Below are 4685 nucleotides of genomic sequence, written 5' to 3'. Positions count from 1 at the left end.
CATGCACATGTGCACACAATGGTGCCTGAGCTACAAATCTGGTCCTTAGGTTTTCAATTATTTTATGTAGTTAAAAATATCCCCATCAATAAAATATGTGTGCCTTTTTCCTTGTTAATGTATTGATAATTGTTTGTTCACATTGTAACTCTGCCCCCTACACCTAAGAGACAGTGAAGTTTATTTCCTCCTCAACATGTGTCCCATTGTTGAGTTTCAGTATTTGTTTCAGGCTGGCTTCATGGTGAAGGTCTGTTGGCTTTTCTGAATACAAGAACTTTAGATATGATCTGTCCCTTAAAAGTTGGTAGAATTTACTAGTAAAAACCAGGGTTTCATTAATTATCTTTGCTAGGATTGTGCAAATGTCTACCTTCATAACTGATGTCTCTCTTCTAAGAAGATTGGCAATTGTTGTTTACTAGAAAATCCACTTTATAAACATTTAAAGGGGTTTTGCACAAAGCCAGGCATGACCAGCTTTTAGAAGTCCTTCCATCAGGCATGGTAGTGCATGCCTGTGATCTAAGCTACTGTGAGACTGGCTGGAGGAAGGGCACAAGTCATCAGCTCAGGCAGTGTAGTAAGAGCTCGCCAGGAAAGGAAGGGGTGGGGAGGAAGGCAGGTCTCCACTTCCTGTGTCTGTGGCCGTTACTGAGCCGCTTCCATGTCCTATGTTTACTGTTTGCTAGCTCCATTAAAAAGACACAGATGGATCCATGGAAATGGTTCATTAGGTACAAGCCCTTGTCATGTAAGTCTGACAACCTGAAATCATCCCCAGAACCCAGGAAAGGAGAGAGCCAAACCCTATAAGCTCCTACGTGTGCACACACACACACACACAATGCTACTAATAACAATAACTTAAAATAATGTTTTTATTAGTCATTCCATTCATTTACATCTCAAATAATATCCCACTTCTGGGTTACCCCTCCACAACCCCCCCCCCACATCTCACATCCACCCTCTCCTCCCTCCCCTTTGCCTCTATGAAGGTGCTCCCTCACCCACCTAACCTCTCCCGCCCCACCACTCCAGAATCCCCCTACACTAAGGTACCAAACCTCCACAGGACCAAGGGCCTCCCCTCCCATTGATGTCAGACTTAAAGTAATTTTTTAAACTGGCCCAGCATGATGGCGCACACCTTTACTTCCAGCACTCGGGAGGCAGATGGATCTCTGAGTTCAAAGCTGGCCTGGTCCACAGACTGAGTTCCAGGACAGCTAGGGCAACAGAGAGAAGCCTTGTCTCAAAAAAAAAAAAAAAAAAAAAAAAAAAAAAAGCAAAACAAAAAAGATAATTTGGCTTTCCTAAGTAGCAAACCTAGTCTAACAATTTTTTTAAATTGGCTTTCTGTACTTAATTCTTAATTTTTATATAGTGGTACAAACTAAAATATGAAGATCAAGGAAATATCTTTCTGCCAAAATCTTGTTTTATGCATTAACTTGTCTGAATACATAGTAGCCCTTATCTGTAGGTGGTCCTGATGTTACAAAGGAATTCCATTCTTTGTTGGATCAGTTCCATTGCCCTCCTAGATGCTGAAGGGGAGAAACTCCACTGAAAGCTAACCCCCTTCCATAGTCCACCCCAGTCTTGCCTTGAGAGCCCACGGCCCACAGCTCCTCTAGCCTCAGACTGCAGAGATACATGTCAAAGGAAAATAACTTAACCCAGTTCACTTGCCACAACATTGAAAACAAGACACAAGCTGATCTGATTAACATGCACACTCAGTAGTCGGATCCTCACAGTGATGTTACTTGTTCCAGCCCTCATTAGCTTGAAGGATGCTCTTGTTTGAGTCTAAATCCTGCCAGGACTCAACCTCCAGATTGGATTTCCCAGGAGTGCTTGGTCCTTGGTGCGCTGCCAAGGAGCATTAAAGGTGAGAGGACTCCCTTTCCCTACAACATCCCCCAATCCTCGATGCTGGCTGCGGACAGACCCTGGGAGCAAAGGGATTTAATTACCTTAAAGAGTTTGATTTCTTACAAATGCAGAGTACCCTTGCTTCCCATGGTCACATTCCACAGAGAGAAATGTGGGTGTTGTGTATGCACACTGACCAAAGGGTATGCTATCATCTGTCCTGGGGGAAGAACACATTCCTAGCATGTGTGTAGCCCTGGGTATCATTCTCAGCACCACAAAAGGAAAAGTCAAAACAAAACAAAACAAAAGCTCCCTCCCCTCCCCCCTTCCCCTCCCTCCTTGCCCCTCCACTCCCCTTCTCTCATTTGTCCTCCTTCATAACTGGATTGCCCTACAAAGCCCAACCCATTTCACTTTTTTTTTTAAATGGAAAATAGATTTTTTTCATATAGTATGTTCTGGTTCTGGTTTCTCCACCCCAAACTTGTCTCAGATCCTCCCTGACTCCTCTCCCATTGAAACCCATACCCTTTCTCTCTCTCTAGAAACTTGTCTCAGATCCTCCCTGACTCCTCTCCCATTGAAATCCATACCCTTTCTCTCTCTCTTTAGAAACTTGTCTCAGATCCTCCCTGACTCCTCTCCCATTGAAATCCATACCCTTTCTCTCTCTCTTTAGAAAACAAACAAGCATGTAAAAGAGTAAAGTAAAATAAAATAAAAACAAACTTGAATGGGACAAAACAAGCAGAAGAAAGAGAGCCAAAGAAAAAGCACAATAAACACACAGAGACACAGGTCCACACATAAAGAGCACAAAGCCAGAAGCCAGAATACACAAAGGATATATACACAAAGGACTGTAAGGTTGAAAAAGAAAAAGAAAAAGCTGAGTATAGTGGTGCACTCCTTCAGGGAGGCAGATGCAGGCAGATCTCAGATCTCAGGCAGATCTGAGGCCAGCCTGCTCTACAGAGCAGGTTCTAGGACAGCCAGAGCCACATGGAGAAACCTGTTCTGAAGGACCCCCGTCCCTCAAAATAAGCCCTGACAAAACTTTATAAGACAACCTCCAAAGATGCCATTGGGTTCATTTTGTATTAGCCATCTACTTCTGGGCATGAGGCCTGCCCTTTGTTTGTTTGTTTTTTAAGACAGGGTTTCTCTGTGTAGCCCTGACTGTCCTGGAACTCACTCTGTAGACCAGGCTGGCCTTGAACTCAGAAATCCACCTCTGCCTCCCAAGTGCTGGGATTAAATGTGTGCACCACCACTTCCAGGCTGAGAGCCCTGCCTTTAAGAGTGGTTTGTATCCCCAGTGAAGATTCCACTGGAGAGAGCTAATTTTTCGTTTGCGGGTGGCTATCAATTGGAGAGAGTGTCTGAGTTAGGGATGGGGCTTGTGTCTTCTTCTTTCTGCACTGGGATCCCATCTGGTGCAGACCTGTGCAGGTCTTGTGAGTTCATATGTGTGTTGGTTATACAGTGTTTAGAAGCCCTTGTTTCCTTGATGCCCTCCATCCTCTCTGGCTCCTTACACTCTTTCTGCCTCCTCTTCCTTAGGGTTCTCTGATTCCTGAAGGGATGGATTCGATGGAGATTTAGAACTGAGAGTTCCAAGGTGTCTCGGTTTCTGCACATTGTCCAACTGTGGGTCTGGTTTTGTTCCCTTCTGCTGCGGAGGCTCCAGTACATGAGTATAAAGGCTGTCATCGTGAGTCATTTTTCTGCTAGGTTCCTTTAGCAGAGCAGTTGTGTCTGCTCTTCCCCTGGATCCAAGACCGATCGAGCCTCTGGTTTTTGGCAACTTAAACAGTGTCAGGCACAGGGTTCCATCTTTTGGAGTGGACCTTAAATCCAGTCAGACAGTGGCTGGTTACTTCCACAAGATGTTGTGCCACTATTGTACCATGATATCTTACAGGTAGGTCACCTTTGTAGATCAAAAGATCTGTAGTTGGGTTGGAGCTTACCTTTCTAGTACCGTGGACAGTAGTAGGTCGTAGGGGCAAAGGCTAGGTAGGCACCAGCTTGACTTCTCTGTGTTCAGTGAGTTGTGTAGCCACTCCACTTGGTAGATTTTTTTTCATAACATCCTTTTTGCCATCTAGCCAGTGCCATATAACCCATGATGCTGGCGAACCCTGCTGCTAAGGTTGTAGTCTACCATGTCCAGATAGTTCTCTGAACTCAGTGCAGGAGGACTCCCTTTCTCAGAGGGGCTTCACTTTCTCTTCAGGACCTTGTTTAGAGAGTGTCTCTGAGCACACATGCCTGACCTTATTTGGAGGATAACCCTGCTCGAGCTTCCTGCAAGTGCTGCATCATTCACTCTTTGCCCCTGCCCATATGATAATTAGGTGCCGTGTTATAACCAATCAGCCCTTCCCACCTGTACCCTGAGAGCCCTTATATACATACCCTACCCCCAGAACACTAAAGTGGCCTCTCTCACTGAAGCTGTCTCTGGAAGTTCTAACACACTCAGGGCCGTCTGAACCCTGCTTGACCATTCTGCTGTCTCCACCCTGGTGGGCCAATGGGACACGCCTCGTGGGACACCCCCAAGGAAAGATAGACCCACACCTAATATGAGTTAATACATAATAAGTATACTTATAACCTTTACTCTCTGGACCAATACATCGTTTAATTTTTAAGAATCTCCTCTGTAGCCAGGCGGTGGTGGCACATGCCTTTAGTCCCAGCACTCGGGAGGCAGAGGCAGGTGGATTTCTGAGTTCGAGGCCAGCCTGGTCTACAGAGTGAGTTCCAGGACAGCCAGGGCTATACAGAGA

Source organism: Mus caroli, chromosome 14 (genome assembly GCF_900094665.2).
Source record: "Mus caroli chromosome 14, CAROLI_EIJ_v1.1, whole genome shotgun sequence".
In the NCBI taxonomy this organism is placed as follows: domain Eukaryota; kingdom Metazoa; phylum Chordata; class Mammalia; order Rodentia; family Muridae; genus Mus; species Mus caroli.
The sequence above is the reverse complement of the archived record's forward strand: the minus strand, read 5'-3'. Positions refer to the sequence as shown.